This window comes from Cervus canadensis, chromosome 16 (assembly GCF_019320065.1).
Source record: "Cervus canadensis isolate Bull #8, Minnesota chromosome 16, ASM1932006v1, whole genome shotgun sequence".
NCBI lineage: Eukaryota > Metazoa > Chordata > Mammalia > Artiodactyla > Cervidae > Cervus > Cervus canadensis.
The window spans coordinates 25,962,075-25,981,249 of NC_057401.1; positions in this window are offsets into that span (position 1 = coordinate 25,962,075).

The following is a 19,175-nucleotide window of genomic DNA, read 5'->3' on the forward strand; positions in this document are numbered from 1 at the left end:
TGAAGCTGAAGATCCAAAACGTTGGCCGCCTGATATGAAGAGTCGACTCATTGGGAAAAACAATGATGCTGGAAAAGATTGATGGCAAAAGGAGAAGGGGGCAGCAGAGGATGAGATGGTTAGAGAGCATTACCCATCCAATGAATATGAATTGGAGCTATCTAATCTAGGAGATACTGTTCACTGGGTTCTCAAAGGAAGAATACTGAAGTGGTTTGCCATTGCCTTCTCCAGTGGACCATGTTTTGTCAGAACTCTCCACCATGACCCGTCCATATTGGGTGGTCCTACACGGCATGAAAGATGAACTCCCCAGGTTGGTATGTGCCCAATATGTTACTGGAGAAGAGTGGAGAAATAACCCCAGAAAGAATGAAGAGATGGAGCCAAAGCAAAAACAACACCCAGCTGTGGATGTGAATGGTGATTGTAGTAAGTCTGGTGCTGTAAGAACAATATTGCACAGGAACCTGGAATGTTAGGTCCAAGAATCAAGGTAAATTGGAAGTGGTATAAAAGGAGATTGGGCTTCCCTAGTAGCTCAGATGGTAAAGCATCCATCTGCAATGCAGGAGACCTGGGTTCAATCCCTGGTTCAGAAAGATCCCCTGGAGAAGGAAATGGCAACCCATCCAATATCGTTGCTGGGAAAATACCATGGACAGAGGAACCTGGTGGGCTACAGTCATTAGGATCGCAAAGTGTTGGACACAACTGAGCAACTAACACCCAAACAGGAGATGGCAAGAGAGAATGTTGACATTTTAGGAATTAGTGAACTAAAATGGACAGGAATGGGTGAATTTAACTCAGATGACCATTATAGACCATTATATGGTAGATGACCATTATACCTACTTCTGAGGGCAAGAATCCCTTAGAAGAAAGAGAGTAGCCCTCATAGTCAACAAAAAAGTCCAAAATGCAGTACTTGGATGCAATCTCAAACATGACAGAATGATCTCTGTTCATTTCCAAGGCAAACCATTCAATATTACAGTATTACAAGTCTATGCTCCAACTAGTAATGCTGAAGAAGCTGAGGTTGAATGGTTCTATGAAGACCTACAAGACCTTTTAGAACTAACACCCTAAAAAGATGCCCTTTTCATTATAGGGGACTGGAATGCAAAAGTACAAGGTCAAGAGATACCTGGAGTAACAGGCAAATTTGGCCTTGGAGTAGAAAATGAAGCAGGGCAAAGGCTAACAGACCTTGCCAAGAGAACACACCTGTCATAGCAAACACCATCTTGCAGCAACAGAGGAGAAGACTCTACACATGGACATCACCAGACGGTCAATACTGAAATCAGATTGATTATATTCTTTGCAGCCAAACGTGAAGAAGCTTTATCAGCTCTATACAGTCAGAAAAAACAAGACTGGGAGCTGAATGTGGCTCAGATCATGAATTTCTTATTGCCAAATTCAGACTTAAATTAAAGAAAGTAGGGGAAACCACTAGACCATTCAGGTATGACCTACATCAAATCCCTTATGATTATACAGTGGAAATGACAAATAGATTCAAGGGATTAGATCTGATAGACAGAGTGCCTGAAGAACTATGGAAAGTGTTTCGTGACATTGTGCAGGAGGCAGTGACCAAGACCATCCCCAAGAAAAAGAAATGCAAAAAGGCAAAATGGTTGTCTGAGGAGGCCTTACAAATAACTGAGAAAAGAAGAGAAGCTAACAGCAAAGGAGAAAAGGAAAGATTTACCCATTTGAATGCAGAGTTCCAAAGAATAACAAGGAGAGATAAGAAAGCCTTCCTCAGAAATCATTGCAAAGAAATAGAGGAAAACAATAGAATGGGAAAGACTAGAGATTGCTTCAAGAAAACTAGAGATAACAAGGGAATATTTCATGCAAAGATGGGCTCAATAAAGGACAGAAATGGTATGGACCTAACAGAAACAGAAGATAGTAAGAAGAGGTGGGAAGATACAAAGAACTATACAAAAAACAACTTCATGACCCAGATAACCATGATGGTGTGATCACTCACCTAGAGCCAGACATCCTGGAATGCAAAGTCAAGTGGGCCTTAGAAAGCATCACTAAGAACAAAGCTAGTGGAGGTGATGGAAATCCAGCCGAGCTATTTCAAACCTTGAAAGACGATGCTGTGAAAGTGCTGCACTCAATATGCCAGCAAATTTGGAAACTCAGCAGTGGCCACAGGACAGAAAAAGGTCAGTTTTCATTCCAATCCCAAAGAAAGGCAATGCCAAAGAATGCTTAAACTACTGCAAAATTGCACTCATCTCACCTGCTAGTAAGTAATGCTCAAAATTTTCCAAGCCAGGCTTCAGCAGTACATGAACTGTGAACTTCCAGATGTTCAAGATGGTTTTAGAAAAGGGAGAGGAACCAGAGATCAAATTGCCAATATCTGTTGGACCATCAAAAAAGCAAGAGAGTTCCAGAAAAACATCTATTTCTTCTTTATTGACTATGCCAAAGCCTTTGACTGTGTGGATCACAATAAACTGTGGAAAATTCTGAAAGAGAGGGACATACCAGACCACCTGACCTGCCTCTTGAGAAACCTATATGCAGGTCAGGAAGCAACAGTTAGAACTGGACATGGAACAACAGATTGGTTCCAAACAGGAAAAGGAGTATGTCAAGGCTGTATGTTGTCACCCTGCTTATTTAACTTATATGCAGAGTACATCATGAGAAATGCTGGGCTGGAGGAAGCACAAGCTGGAATCAAGATTGCCAGGAGAAATATCAATAACCTCAGATATGCAGATGACACCACCCTTATGGCAGAAAGTGAAGAAGAACTAAAGAGCCTCTTGATGAAAGTGAAAGAGGAGAGTGAAAAAGTTGGCTTAAAGCTCAACATTCAGAAAACTTAGATCATGGCATCTGGTCCCACCACTTCATGGCAAATAGATGGGGAAACAGTGGCTGACTCTATTTTTCTGAGCTCCAAAATCACTCCAGATGGTGATTTCAGCCATGAAATTAAAAGACGCTTACTCCTTGGCAGGAAATTTATGACCAACCTAGATAGCATATTAAAAAGCAGAGACATTACTTTGTCACAAAGGTCCGTCTAGTCGAGGCTATGGTTTTTCCAGTGGTCATGTATGGATGTGAAAGTTGGACTATAAAGAAAGCTGAGCGCTGAAGAATTGATGCTTTTGACCTGTGGTGTTGGAGAAGACTCTTGAGAGTCTCTTGGAATGCAAGAAGATCCAACCAGTCCATCCTAAAGGAAATTAGTCCTGGATGTTCATTGGAAGGACTGATGTTGACGCTGAAACTCCAATACTTTGGCCACCTGATGCAAAGAGCTGACCCATTTGAAAAGACCCTGATGCTGGGAAAGATTGAAGGCAGGAGGAGAAGGGAACGACAGAGGATGAGATGGCTGCATGGCATCACCGGCTCGATTGACATGGGTTTGGGTGGACTCCGGGAGTTGGTGACGGACAGGGAAGCCTGGCGCGCAGTGGTTCATGGGGTTGCAGAGTCCAACACGACTGAGCAACTGAACTGAACTGAATAGCCAGCTGAGTACATCTTGATTTTCCCTGAATTCCTTTTTTTTTCTAGTCTCCATTGTTTTTGTATATTTTATTTCAGATTCTAGCATTGACTTTATAGGAAAATATTAAGTAATAATAATGATAGATAGTATTGACTCGTTCTTTATTTTAATTTCACCAGCTAAAGTTCGTCAAAATAAAAATAATCTTGACTGTTAGTTTAGAAAGAAACTTTTAACATGTATATGTTATATAGGGATTTTCTTTTATTTTGTATTTTAGAATCAGAAAGGGTAATAAATGTATCAAATGCTTTTCAAGCAGTTTGAAGTGAGATAGCTTTTCTACACTTTAATTACTTGAAATACTATATACTATTGACTTGTTTCTCAGTATCACACTAATTTTGAATTTCAGAAAGAATATTCCTTATCTTTGGTTTGTTGAGTACATGCTTAAGGTTTTGTATCTCTTTTCACAAATGAAAAGGATCTTTAGATTTCCTTTTTGATATCTTTTCAGATTCTGAAACATGGCTTTTAGTAACTTTGTAACATTGATCATTATTTATTTCCATATTTATTTCTTTCTTGAGATATATAGCCATTTAGTAAATTAAGGATGGCAATTTATTGTGTTGTTGACATAGTCTAATATATAGGCACTGAGGAACAGAATGTGACTCAACAGAAATAAGTATTTCTTTGAAAATTTTTATGAATGCTCATAAAAACCTGTTTAGATGCAGAGACTATTTAAAAGTTTATTATATATTTTTGATTATCTTTCATAGTTTCAGAGACTACTTTATAATGCTATCTACAATTTTTAATTCAATTATACAGATTTCAGGATTTTCTAGATATTTTCATTTATTTTCCAGGTAATTAAAAGTAGTTCTGTTTAATAATGTTTAATAAATTAAACACTTTCAAGTTTATTCTTATATTCTTTTCACATTTTCTAATAATTTATTTTTATATTTTTTATTGAAATATAGTTGATTTACAATGTTGTGTTAGTTCCAGCATAAAGGAAAATGATTGTTTTATATATGTATGTGTGTGTGTGTGTGTGTGTGTGTGTGTGTGTGTGTGTATTTGAGAAAGACATGGCAACTCACTCCAGTATTCTTGCCTGGGAAATCCCATGTACAGAGTAACCTGGTGAGCTAAAGTCCATGAGGTCGCTAAAGAGTCAAACATGTCTTAGCAACTAAACAATATATTTATTTTTTCTTCCATTATAGGTTACTAAAAGATGTTGAGACTAGTTCCATGTGCTATACAGTAGGTCCTTGTTAATTATCTTTTTTATTATATAGTAGTGTGTATATTTTAATACCAAACTCCTATTTTATCCCAACCCTTCCCCTTTTGTAACCATAAGATTATTTTCTGTTGAGTCTATTTCTGTTTTGTAAATAACTCATTTGTATCATTTTCTTAGATTAGGTATAAGAAATATCATATAGTATTTGTCTTTCTCTGAGTTACTTCACTTATTATGATAATCTCTACATCCATCCATACTGCTACAAATGGTGTTATTTCATTCCTTTTTATGAGAGAGTGATATTCCACTGTGTATATATACCACATCTTTATCCGTTCATCTGTTGACAAACACTTGTTTGCTTCCATATCTTGGCTATTGTAAACAGTGCTGCTGTGAACATTGGGGTGCATTTATCTTTTCAAATTACGTTTATCTCTGGATATATGCCCAGGAGGAGGATTGCAGGATCAAATGCTAACTCTATTATTAGTTTTTTAAGGAGCCTCTATACTGTTCTCCTTGATTCCCCAGTGGTACTAGTGGTAAAGAACCCACCTGCCAATGCAGGAGACAGAAGAGACACAGGTTCAATCCCTGGGTCGGGAAGATCCCCTGGAGGAGGACATGGCAACTCACTGCAGTATTCTTGCCTGGAGAATCCCATGGACAGAGGAGCCTGGCAGGATACAGTCCATAGGGTCGCAAAGAGTCAGACACAAGTGAAGTGACTTAGCACACACACAAACTGTTCTCCACAGTAGATACATCTATGTAGATTCTCCCCAACAGTATCTAAGGGTTCTTCTCTCCACACCCTCTCCAGCATTTATTATTTGTAGACTTTTCTAATATTCTAAATACATATATCCCTTCTAAATTAATTGATCTAATTAACTCAAAATTCTATATAATTTTTAATTTGCTGAAGTTTTCTGTATTTAATCTTTAAAGCAATTTTCATGCAAGTTCTCGGAAAGCACATATCATTGTCTATTGCTTTCTGCCTTGTAATCACTATTTAGTTTTCATCTTTACAAAATTTTTTATTTTATTTAACTTTAATTTGTTATTAGAGAGAGGCAGAGAGACAGAGACCATAATGAAGATATGAAGATTGATTGATTCTCTGAGATATTTTTACAAGATTTACATCTGATAACTAAAACATGGTTAAATCAAATAATTATTTTAAAAGTATTAATAGAAAAATTTATAAGATTTAAACTCATTCTATTAACCACATCATAATATGGCTATATTATTATTTTGCCACTAAGCAAAGATTAACAAAAATCCTATGGACATAATGTAGAACATTCTGGTTAGAAAGATACAAATTTCTCAATATATGTTTCAAATTGTAAGTCTAATTAATACACTGTGCTTGTGTACTAAATTGCTTAAGTTGTGTCTGACTCTGTGACCCCATGGATTGTGGCCCACCAGTCTCCTCTGTCTGTGGGATTCTCCAGGCAAGAATACTATAGTGAGTTGCATTTCCTCCTCCAATTAATATACTACCTAATATAATTTTCAGGTCTGAAATTTTCTACCTACATATTAAAAACTATGAAAAATTAAATATCATTTAATTAACTTTGTGAAACTAGGCATAGCTGTATTCTCTACAACTGTCACTGAAGACTTGAAAGTTGAGTTTGGTATCAATCACCAATGTTGTGATGGATATCCTGCATATTAGTTTTCCTAATTATGAAGATCGTGACACTGGAAGATGGTAATGAATACAGCAAGCATCTAATTGCTTCTCCACCAACTGCAGGAATGTTTTATTTAAAGCAATTAAGAAATTGTGCTTTGACAGGTTTCAAATTTCATCCATCTGCTTACATATGATTTTCTGGGTGGATATATGAATATTAATAGCAACTCTGTAAACAGGTGCTACAATTCTTCCCTTTGTGAAACAATTTTGTCACATGTGCATGGCCCTGGTCAGTAATGACCTAATTTTGTCACTGTTTACTACCTTAGCTCAAATGGCAATGACATCATTTATCCTATGGGTGGCATCTGCTCCCCATGTCATTGATATGCACAATGATGTGTACGTATGTGTGAATATAAGAATATATATATATATGTACATTCTTAGCAACCATTTTTGTAACAAACAGCAACTGGAGTTCAGGGTGGGGAAGTCAGAATCTGAGAAATGGTAATTATCTTTCTATTTGTGACACAGATATGAGTATAATAAAAACACATTCATTTCTATAATCAAGTTACACGTTGGCTTAATTATCTTTGTTTAATAAATTATTATAAACAATCAGTGAATTATGTTGAATGCACTTCTTTACAGATGAGATTTCAGAAATTTCTCCTATTATTCAAATGTGTAAATTTGACATTCCTGATCTACATTCTTTTTTCTTATATTTATGTTTCAGTTGAGCACAAAATATATTTAAATGTTCATCTCAACCTTAGTATCATTGTGAACTTGGTCTACTTTATTAAATATATCACTTGGAACTGTGTTCTAATGATTTGATGCGATCTCCTAGATCACTAGGTATTATTTTGATGGGCATAAGAGAACATCTAAGAAAATACTGTTTTATAACCATCCTATGATACATGGACAAAATTGTTCAACTATAAATGACACAGGACAGTTAATTAGATGGGGGCTGAAATGTGAATAAAAGTCATACTTCATTCACACTGCCAAAAGAAGACTAGAGGAGTATTTGAAAGATTCTATTACCATATTAGGACTTGACATTTTCAATGTTTAATCTATTAATTTTCTACAACCAGTGCCCTGATATCATTTGACTTTTAAGGAACTGACACCACTAAACTGTGAGAAGGTAAATGTAAACATAATGAATAATAAACTCAGACATCTTCAGAAGTAAGTGGCAATAAAGGAGATGTTTACTTAACATAGATGTCTTATTCTTTCATTATGTGGTATGATGCCAAGATATTGGGAATATTTAGGATTATGATTGCAAAGTTCAAAAAATTCATGTCCCTGCCTTTAAGAAGCTTTCAGTCTACTCATTTGAAAACCCTAATGAGTTTATAGTAGGAAAACATAATTCTCTAATGAATAAATTCTTACAAAAATTATACACATAATATGTTTTAGTTTTGTAGCACATATATAGACAAATAAAACAGAAAAAATTGGACATCAAGATATCTTTATAAATCATAAGACTTTATGATGTAGCATAGGCTTCAGACAGTACTTTAAAAAGAAATAAATAAAATACATCAGATGAAGGTAAAATCAGTTTTCAGTGGAATGTAAATGACATTTTTCAAAGTATTAAATGCCAAGTAGAAAAAATAAATATTTGAAAACTTTTTAAAATTATATACACCAATAATTTGAAAAACCTATGATTTCCACTATTGCTTTCTAAAAATTGGAATAAGCATGATAATATCCATTGGAATCCATATATTCTGAGTGAGGAGAAAGAAGGAAGTAGAGATGGAGGATGATTGACAACTTTGGATCAATGTGATGATTGTATCAATTTCAGATTCTCTGCTAACAATAGGTGTCTGATTGGACACCACTGACTTTATTGGGAAGTGGATGGAGTATAATATACCTTGCAGTGCATTAGTTGTTTGCGTTGATTGGATGAAAGACAAATTTCACATGGAACAGAGTCTGAATCCCATCACTGTTGCAATTACATTGAACACTGGTGGAAAAATGCCCTGTTGCTTCTGCCATCTGCTGTAAATTAGCAGAAATTTTTCAAGTCATTGGCTTCCAGAATTCCACATGATTTCTTTCTCAATAAAGCAAAACATGTTTAGATATGTATACTTATTAGTAAGTTAAGCAATTGAGTCTATAAAGCACTGGCTCTCTGAATAGACCTCTCCCTTTCTTTCCTACTATAAGTATTCAACAGTGTTTATCAGCTGATGGGCCCACTGGCACTGAAATAGATGTAATTGCAAAAATATTCATTTTATAAATATTTTTCTCCTATCTTAAGTAATGACATAAATTAAAAATATATCATTAAAAGCAGTAGTATTTCTTTATGGGAATAAAATGAAAATTTTGAAGTCCTTTAGCCCATATCTTCTTTGTGACCAATTTATAACATCTTTGCTCTAGTGTTCCAAGTAAGTGCTCTTTCTAAGAGTAAATAAGTATACGATTTATTAGAATAATTTACCATAGCATGCAGATAAACACTTTGTAAACAAAGCAAGGAATGCATTTTTAAAGTTTTTATTTTATCAGTTTGTGCCATCAATGTTTACTTCCTAGATGCTTGAGGACTATTGGGATTCTGAAAAAAAACAAAAACCAGAAAACAAATCTGACTGAAGCAGCTTTCAAAGCAACTTTTTTTTTTTTAACCATTTATCAAACCTCTTTGCTCTGTTAGGCTTCACAAAATGACAAGGCTATTTTAGAGCCATAAACCTCAATGCCCTGTGCAGTTATGGCATGCAACCAAAGACGACCGGAGAGAAAATGAAGCTGTAATTGACTACAGCTGCTCAAGCCTAACATTTCCCAACAGCATCCCAAGATTCTTAGATTGGTTTTTCTTTCTCCCTTCCAAACAGACCAATGGGAGCCTCTAGTGATTTACCTAATGGGTAAACTGAGGGACCATAAGGTGGTCCATGGCGGGGGTCTCTATGTGGCCCAAGGCATGAATGGTCCTATCCAAGAAAGCCAATGATTGGTATGTGTTTGACTGCTATTTCACTTGTTACATTCAGTGTTTAGAACGAAAATAAAATGATAGCAATTTTCTATTTTCAAGGATCATTTTTAGCTGGGTACAAGGCTTTGCCTTCAAATCTAAGGGAAGTGTTCTGTTTTTTTGGAAGTTACTATTAAAATATAGACTGGAACCATTACATTTTATTGGCTTAGCCTTTCCCTGCACTGCCTATAAAAACAGACAGTGCTTTAAAACTTCTCACTAATGTCCACTTTCTTGAGGGTGGAGCTGACCTCAAGCAGTTTACTACTTGTCTGTTAGTTAAGGCTAATTAACTTTGACTTTGTTGTTAGGGCACCCTAATCTGGGGTTTCATCTTAAATAAATTGAAGAAATACTGGGTTCAACCCAACACCGGACAGTGACTGTCTTGGATTTTATGTATTGAGACTTCTTTACTTCATAGATTTTAATTACAAGGACACTTGGTAAATGTGCAATCAGTTCATTCTTTGATATTTAAATGCACCTTACCACCAAACATTTTTTTTTACAAAGAGACTATGATTGTGTTATTTCTTTTAAAACAAGAAATGTGTTCCAATTGAAGCCATCATGAAACATAGGAAATAACACTGTATTGTTTTATAAATAAATTACTAGGATTGTCGTAGGCATAATAATTTGTTCACATTGATTTTAAATTGTAACATTAATAGCTCATTTCATTTTTCAACTATATAAAGAGAATCTGAGTTACATCTTATTTTTGCTTAACATAATAATTAATATAAATATGTAGAAAGTATTTTGGTATAGTTTTGTTAAAATAACATCAGTGAATTTATATTAGTTAATTTTTTAAATTTATTTTTTATTGATGGATAATTACAATATATTAGCTAATTTTTATAGAGAAATCATTTGCATTTTAGATAAACAATTCAGAGATTATATGACTCTGAAATACAAAATCTTCAGAGCTTCAGAATAAAATACTGTAATATAAATCCAGCCTTCTTTAAATTTGAATAGTGGCAATGAAAGTGGTGTTTATGTAATATCTTATTTTAACATATCAAGTAGGTCAAATAACTCATTAGTACTTAAACTTAAGTAATGGTCAAGTTAATCTTTAACAGTAAAAGTTGTTACAAAGCCATGATTTTTTAAATCTTTATTTTTCATTATTTTTATTTAGATCCATTTGTATGAAAATATTTACCATAAGAGCAAATTATTTATAATCTTCCTTAGTATCACTGAAAAATAAAAGCATTCCAGAAATAGATCTTTCATAAAAGAAACAGTTTCTTCAAACACAATACATAAACACATCACCATACTTGAACCCTCATTGACCCATGGCCAAATCAAAGTGTGTTTTTGTCAAAATGAGGTCAGTGTTCTGAAAATAAAATAAGTTACATTTTTGAACAGAATATTTTGAATCCAAGCAACACAGATGATGGCAGATGTTGTGAGACAGAATTATCTGTGTTTGGCTGTATCCTCTGAAGTGTCTATTATTGCTGGTAATTAATGCTGTTACTGTTTAGAATGATTGAAATAAGCACTTGTAACAGTCAGGGTTCTCCAGAGAAACAGAAACAGTAAAAAATATATACACATCATTTAACAATATATATTATATATATGTGTGATTTAGTTTGTAAACATATTTTGTATGATTTATTTTAAGGAGTTAGCTTATACAACTGTGGGAGTTGGCAAGTTCAAAATTTGGAGTTGAGGCTGCAGTCCTAAGACTAATTTCTTCTTATCCAGAGAGCCTCAGTTTTTCCTCCTAAAACCCTCAACTGATTGACTAAGGTGCACTAACTTTATAGAAGGTAATCTCCTTTACTTAAAGTCAACTCTAAATATGAACCAATGGCACATTTCTAAAGTGTCCTTATAATTAGGGCCTCCCAGGTGGCTCGGGGGTCAAGAATCCACCTGACAATGCAGGAGAGTCAGACTCTATCCCTGGTTCAGGAAGATCCCCTGGAGAAGGAAATGGCAACCAATTTCAGGATTCTTGCCTGGGAAATCCTATGGACAGAGGAGCCTGATGGGGTACAGTCTATGGGGTCACAAAAAGAGTTGGACATAACTTAGCGACTAAACAACAACCAATTTTGATTAAGATCTAGGATTGTAGAAATTGACCTCATTTACAAAATACCTTCACAGCAAGATGTTGAGTAGTGTTTGTTTAAATAAATGGATACTATGGCCTATTCTCTTTCCAAACTTCTTACATTTGTGATATAAAGAGTTCCTCTAATGATTTTTGCTTGAAATAGTCCTTTAGATTAGAGTAGCTTTTTCTTACTTTATGTCCCTCTATGGCTCCTTACGGAGAAGGCAATGGCACCCCACTCCAGTACTCTTGCCTGGAAAAGCTCATGGATGGAGGAGCCTGGTTGGCTGCAGTCCATGTGGTCGCTAAGAGTCAGACACGACTGAGCGACTTCACTTTCATTTTCATGGCCTAGTCAAGTTTAGACATAAAATTAGCCATAAAAACACGTTTTGCTTTGCCAAGTCACCTGCTATAGAGCTTCTAAATGCACATGCTTCTTTTCACTTATTTTTCTTCTTCACTTCCCTTTACATCTAAGAATTAGCACACTAAAGTATCCGTGTTAAGAATCGTTGCAAAATCTCTCCTTCCCTACTCTTTTTTGTTCTTTGAGTTCAGGGTATATCTTAAAATAAAACTTTTACAGTAGCACTTAAATAAAAACAGAACATCCTCATGTGGACCAAAAGATTGCTTTCAACTTCCACATAATTCTATTGATCATAAAGAAACAACAAGTCTCAGTAGATATTACACCATATGCTTTAATTACTATCTGAACAGGGAAAGTGTAGTGGAATGTTGAGACCACTGCCTAGATAATTGGTACACTTATGAGTGTAAGAGCAAAGAATATTTACTAAACAATTGCTCGGACCTATTTTCTTGTGTCTTCAGACCCAGAAATTTAAATTCACTTATAGTCTGTGCGCTCTAGACTCTGTTTGCCTTGACTCTAATCACAGATCTACCACATTCTAGCCAAGTGAGATTAGGGCAAGGGTCTTAACCTCTCTGTGCCTTGGGTTCTTAAAAAATTTATTTTAAAATGTTAGGAATAATATTGGAGTATCGGGAGGATTACATTAGACATTAGAAAATTATTTTTGCTGTCTCTGGCACATATACTTACACAATAAGTGTCAACTTATTGATTTATTTACAATAAAAATAATTCCTTCCTATTATCGCTGCAGGTTTACCTTGACATTGGATTAATTTCAGTGTGACACAGTGGAATAAATACAGATTTGTAAACCAAACATCTTTACTCTCAGTACTGACTTTGCCATTTACTAGCTGTATGGTCTTGGACAGTTTACTTAACCTGTCTGGGCTTCAGGTTCACCATGTGTAAACGGACAAAAATAAATCATTTAATGTGGTTGGAGGATTAAATAAAATAATGTAAACCTGCCAGTGTTTGCTGACACACAGTTGCTGTGTAAAAACAGGACATATGATCATCACTATTTCTGTTAAGAATTAGTGACTGGATAAACAAAAAAGACAATTTGAATCTCCTGTTATATGTATATTATATTCACATTTATTACATTTATGTATGTTCACACTGTATGTATATTACATTAAGAATGGTAGCTTACTTGAATCTTCGTCCCAGTATTCAAATGTAACTCAACTATCTTGGAAAAGATTCTGTCATTTGTTCTTAAAAAGTTGAGGCACTTGTAGTAAGTTCACTCAGCTTGTAAAACGGATGGATAAGGAATGTTGTAGGTAGAGATATGAAAGCCCTTGGCACATCATTTTTCTCCTACCATAAATGCCTTACCTGCTCATGACTTGCAGGAATGCCTGCAGGAAAACTTCTTCTTGAAGCATGAGCTTTTACAACCAGGTGATTATTTTTAGACAAATTCCTGAAAGTTGGAAGAGTTATTCCTGAAGCCAAATTTTTTTTTTCTCATTTCATTGGAGAGTATGGAACATAACTGCTAAGGAAGACATTTTTTGGAAAAAATGATCAAGTATTTTGAGCATTATATCAAGCTGTTTGGTGGTAGTTTTCTGCAAGAAATATTTTATAAAAACGATGCAAGCATCCTATTTGAATTTCTTTCTCTTTCTATCTTCTCTTTTCCTCTTTCTAATTCCCTCTCTTTATAGGAATAGGAGTTTAGGCTCTTTATCAGCTTGGATGAAGGCATAAAATTATAACCCAGAGGTTATATTGTTATCGATTAAAAGTTACAATCCAAATATCTTTTCTTCACTGAGTTTATGTGTCTTCCGGAATTAGGCAGCGCTCTTCAACAAAGAACTTGATTAACTTTATAAAATAGCTGACAAGTTTCTATTCTTATTGTACATTGTTTCCTGAAAATTTAAAATATTGTGATGGATTGGAGGGTCATATTCTCGCAAAACCATTTTTTGTCCTATAAATGACTTTAAATGATTGAAATATAAGAAAATAAAAGCCTTTATACCTGAGTTATATGTTCCTGTTTTTCAAGGATAAGAAACATGTAGTATAGGCATTTCTTGAAGATTATTGTGGGTTCCATTCCAGACCACAGCAGTAAAGTGAAATATCAAAATAAAGTGAATCACATTAATTTTTGAGCCCCAATATATATAAAAATTATGTTTGCATAATACTGTGATCACAGGTGACTCTTCCTTTCACTTGAACATGTAGAGGGCATTGTAGGTCTATTAATTGGCCTACTTTCAACACTGTAATTTCTTAGGGAATAGGGAGGTCTGAGGAGAAGGAGAGAGTGATGCGGGATCAGCAGCCAGTCAGTGGAGCAGTCAGAACACACACAACATCCATTAAGTTTTCTGTCTTATAAGGGTGTGATTTATGGCGCTCCAAAACAGCTACAATAGTAACATCAAAATCACTAATCACCAATCATCATAACAAATATAGTAACCATCAAAAACTTTGAAATGCTGGAAGAATTACTAAAATTTAACACAGACACAAAGTGAGAAAATGCTATTTGTAAAATAGCACCAACAGTTCAGTGCAGTGCAGTTCAGTCACTCATTCGTGTCTAACTCTTTGCGACCCCATGGACTGCAGCATGCCAGGCCTCCCTGTCCATTACCAAGTCCCGCAGTTTGCTCAAACTCATGTACTTCGAGTCAGTGATGTTATCCAACCATCTCATCCTCTGTTATCCCCTTCTCCTCCTGCTTTCAATCTATCCCAGCATCAGGGTATTTTCCAAGGAGTCAGTGCTTCGCATTAGGTGGTCAAAGTTTTGGAGCTTCTGCTTCAGCATCAATCGTTCCAATGAATATTTAGGACTGATTTCCTTTAGGATGGACTGGTTGGATCTCCTTACAGTCCAAGGGACTCTCAAGAGTTTTCTCCAACACCACAGTTCAAAAGCATCAATTTTTTGGTGCTCAGCTTTCTTTATGGTCTAACTCTCACAACTATACATGACTACTGGAAAAACCATAGCTTTGACTAGATGGGCATTTGTTGGCAAAGTAATGTCTCTGCTTTTTAATACACTGTCTAGGTTGGTCATAACTTTTCTTCCAGGGAGCAAGCGTCTTTTAATTTCATGACTGCAGTCACCATCTGCAGTGACCTTTGAGTCCAAGAAAATAAATTCTGTCACTATTTCCATTGCTTCCCCATCTATTTACCATGAAGTGATGGGACCAGATGCCATAATCTTAGTTTCCTGAATGTTGAGTTTTAAGTCAACATTTTCACTCTCCTCTTTCACTTTCATCAAGAGGCTCTTTAGTTTCTCTTTGCTTTCTGCCGTAAGGATTGTGTCATCTGCATATCTGAAGTTATTGATATTTCTCCCAGCAATCTTGATTCCAGTTTGTGCTTCATCCAGCCCAGCATTTCACATAATGTACTCTTCATATAAGATAAAGAGCAGGGTGACAATATACAGCCTTAATGTACTCTGTTTCCTCTTTGAAAACAGGCTGTTGTTCTATGTCTGGTTCTAACAGTTGCTTCTTGACCTGCAAGCAAATTTCTCAGGAGGCAGGTAAGTTCAGTTCAGTTCAGTCATTCAGTCATGTCTGACTCTTTGCAACCTCATGAACCGCAGCACGCCAGGCCTCCCTGTCCATCACCAACTCCCGGAGTCCACCCAAACCCATGTTCAATGAGTCGGTAATGCCATCCTGCTATCTCATCCTCTGTCATCCCCTTCTCCTCTTGCCCTCAATCTTTCCCAGCATCAGGGTCTTCTCAAATGAGTCAGCTCTTTGCATCAGCTGGCCAAAGTATTGGAGTTTCAGCTTCAACATCAGTCCTTCCAATGAACACCCAGGACTGATCTCCTTTAGGATGGACTGGTTGGATCTCCTTGCATTCCAAGAGACTCTCAAGAGTCTTCTCCAACACCACAGGTCAAAAGCATCAATTCTTGGGTGCTCAGCTTTCTCTATAGCCCAACTCTCACATCCATACATGACTACAGGAAAAACCATAGCCTTGATGAGATGGACCTTTGTTGGCAAAGTAATGTCTCTGCTTTTTAACATGCTGTCTAGGTTGGTCATAACTTTCCTACCAAGGAGTAAGCGTCTTTTAATTTCATGGCTGCAATCACCATCTGCAGTGATTTTGGAGCCCAAAAAAATAAAGTCAGCCACTGTTTTCCCATCTATTTGCCATGAAGTGGTGGGACTGGATGCCATAATCTTAGTTTTCTGAATGTTGAGTTTAAGCCAACTTTTTCACTCTCCTCTTTCACTTTCATCAAAAGGCTCTTTAGTTCTTCACTTTCTGCCATAAGGGTGGTGTCATCTGCCTATTGAGGTTATTGATATTTCTCCTGGCAATCTTGATTCCAGCTTGCACTTCCTCCAGCCCAGTGTTTCTCATGATGTACTCTGCACATAAGTTAAATAAGCAGGGTGACAATATACAGCCTTGACATACTCCTTTTCCTGTTTGGAACCAATCTGTTGTTCCATGTCCAGTTCTAACTCTTGCTTCCTGACCTGCATATAGGTTTCTCAAGAGGCAGATCAGGTGGTCTGGTGTTTCCATCTGTTTCAGAATTTTCCACAGTTTATTGTGATCCATATAGTCAAAGGCTTCTGCATAGTCAATAAAGCAGAAATAGATGTTTTTCTGGAAATCTCTTGCTTTTTATTCCCAACTCTTGAAGAATTTTCCAGTTTGTTGTGATCCACACAGACAAAGGCTTTGGCATAGTCAATAAAGGAGAAGTAAATATTTTTCTGAGATTCTTCGCTTTTCCTATGATCCAGTGGATGTTGGCAATTTGATCTCTCGTTCCTCTGCCTTTTCTAAATCCAGCTTGTACATCTGGAAGTTCTCAATCCATGTACTGTTGAAGCCTAAATTGGAGAATTTTGAGCATTACTTTGCTAGTGTGTGTAATGAGTGCAATTGTTTGGTAGTTTGAACATTCTTTGACATTGCCTTTCTTTGAGATTGGAATGAAAACTGACCTTTTTCAGTCCTGTGGCCACTGCTGAATTTTCCAAATTTGCTGGCCCATTGAGTGCAGCACTTTAACAGCATCATCTTTTATGTTTTGAAATAGCTCAGCTAGAATTCCATCACTGCAAATCTTCAATTTGTAAAAACTGAAATATCTGTAAAGTGCCATAAAACAGTAAAATGAGATATGTGTTAATGCGACATTAAACAGCCAAAAATATCCTAGTAATTGAGTTCGCATGTCTGTTTGAATAATATTAACATATAATAAATTATGTTTATAAATGTATCTCAAAATAAGTTAGCACTCTACTAATGATAAATGGTGAGTGAAGTGATATACTTTGTATAATTTTAATTATTTCTATAAATGATAAGAAATGACAAACTTACAACTTAAAATTATCTGTTATGTTTGGGCTACCTAAGACACAAAAGAACAATGATTAATAAAGACTGATTTTACTATGCTGTTATATATTAATGATATATACCAAGATACTGTATATATAAGGGAGCATTTTTATAAGCAAATTCTCAGGAAATCAGTCTCTAAAAAGTTGTTTTTTTCCCCATAAAAGCTGCATCATCTTTGCATTTTTTTCTTGGAAGATGAAATTTTGTCTAAAAGGCCAAAAACCTGTATTTTAAAGTCATAAGTAATAATGATTAGCCTTTAATATTATGTTCTCCTGTTCTTAAGTTATTTTTAAGATAGGTCTTGTCTTCTTGAAATTGTTTTATATTTATTAGGAACAGAGACTTTTCAAGTCACCACACATTACTCATTTCCCACAACTAATACAAAGTTTGCTTGGTCTCACCAAAATTTGACAATATTTTACATGAGAGATTTAATTATACTTGTGAAAAGAGAAGCAAATATTTATAAAATAGTCTAGCATTTACATGAAACTTGAATAGATTAAAAAGATACAATTATATCCTCAGAATATGAAAAGTTAGCCAATGTTTTGTCATAAACAATCTTGTTTACTGGATGCATTTTAAAAACTTGTATACAAATTTTCTTGATAATTACATTTCCTTGTTTATATTTTTCATATATTTCAAAGTGCAATAAATTCAAATTAGACTTTTGTTTATTTGTTAATAACAATTAACATTGTTATTGTCGTTGCTTATTTGCTGAGTCATGTCTGATTCTTCTGCAACCTGCATTAGAGTTTTCTGGATTAGATTACCAGAGTGAGTTGCCGTTTACTCCTCCAGGGGACCTTCCTGATCTAGGGATAGAACCCATGTTTCTGCTTTTCCTGTACTGACAGGTGGATTATTTATTGCTGAGCCAGGGGGAAGCCCAGAATAGAACATAATGGAGTAAAAAGAAAGCTGTATACCTTAACCTTAATTGTAAATAGAATTATCTTCCTAAATTGAGAACAATTTTTTTAAAAGAAATGTGTCTACAATTTTTCTTCTATATAACAAAAATTATATAATTATAATTAAGAATAATAAAATATAATTATAAAATTAGCATTTCTCAAAATTATTAAATATAGAAGTACATCAATTGTTTTATGTAAAATCTTTTATGCAGAACAGAATATAATGCATACAATGTAATTCTATTTTTGTAAAATCTACAAATCAATGGGAACAACATAACCATTTTTTGATTGCACAAATGCCCCATATTTTTCTATATATGTTTCCTTTTTTTTTTTTTCATGAGAGTGAAGCAAAATGTGGAAAGAAACATACAAAAGTAATTATATGAGGCCTGAAAGTGGTGGAAAAGTTATGCATGAAGTAGGTTAAAGTATTCTAGGGTTACAAATAGTCCCTAAATCTCAGAGTTTTAAAACAATGAAGGCTTATTCTTCACTCCTATTATTCTTCCATTCAGATTTGAACTCCCAAGAATTCTGCTTATCACCCCCGGCTGGATGCTGTAGCAGTCACCATCTCAGATGCTGCCAGTAGCTGGGCCAGAGGGAAAGAGAAATTATACTCTTCCCAATGAGTCAGTGCTCTGGCCAGGAAGTACATCTTCACTCTCAACTGACAGACCAGAGCTCTCATCATTCTCAACCATAAAATAGCCAGCAAATGTGATTCCACTACGTTCCTGGAAGGCACAGAGCCAGAAAAAATGGTGACTAAGGCTGTAACTACCAGAAAGTGTTAAAGTGTTGGTTGCTCAGTCATAT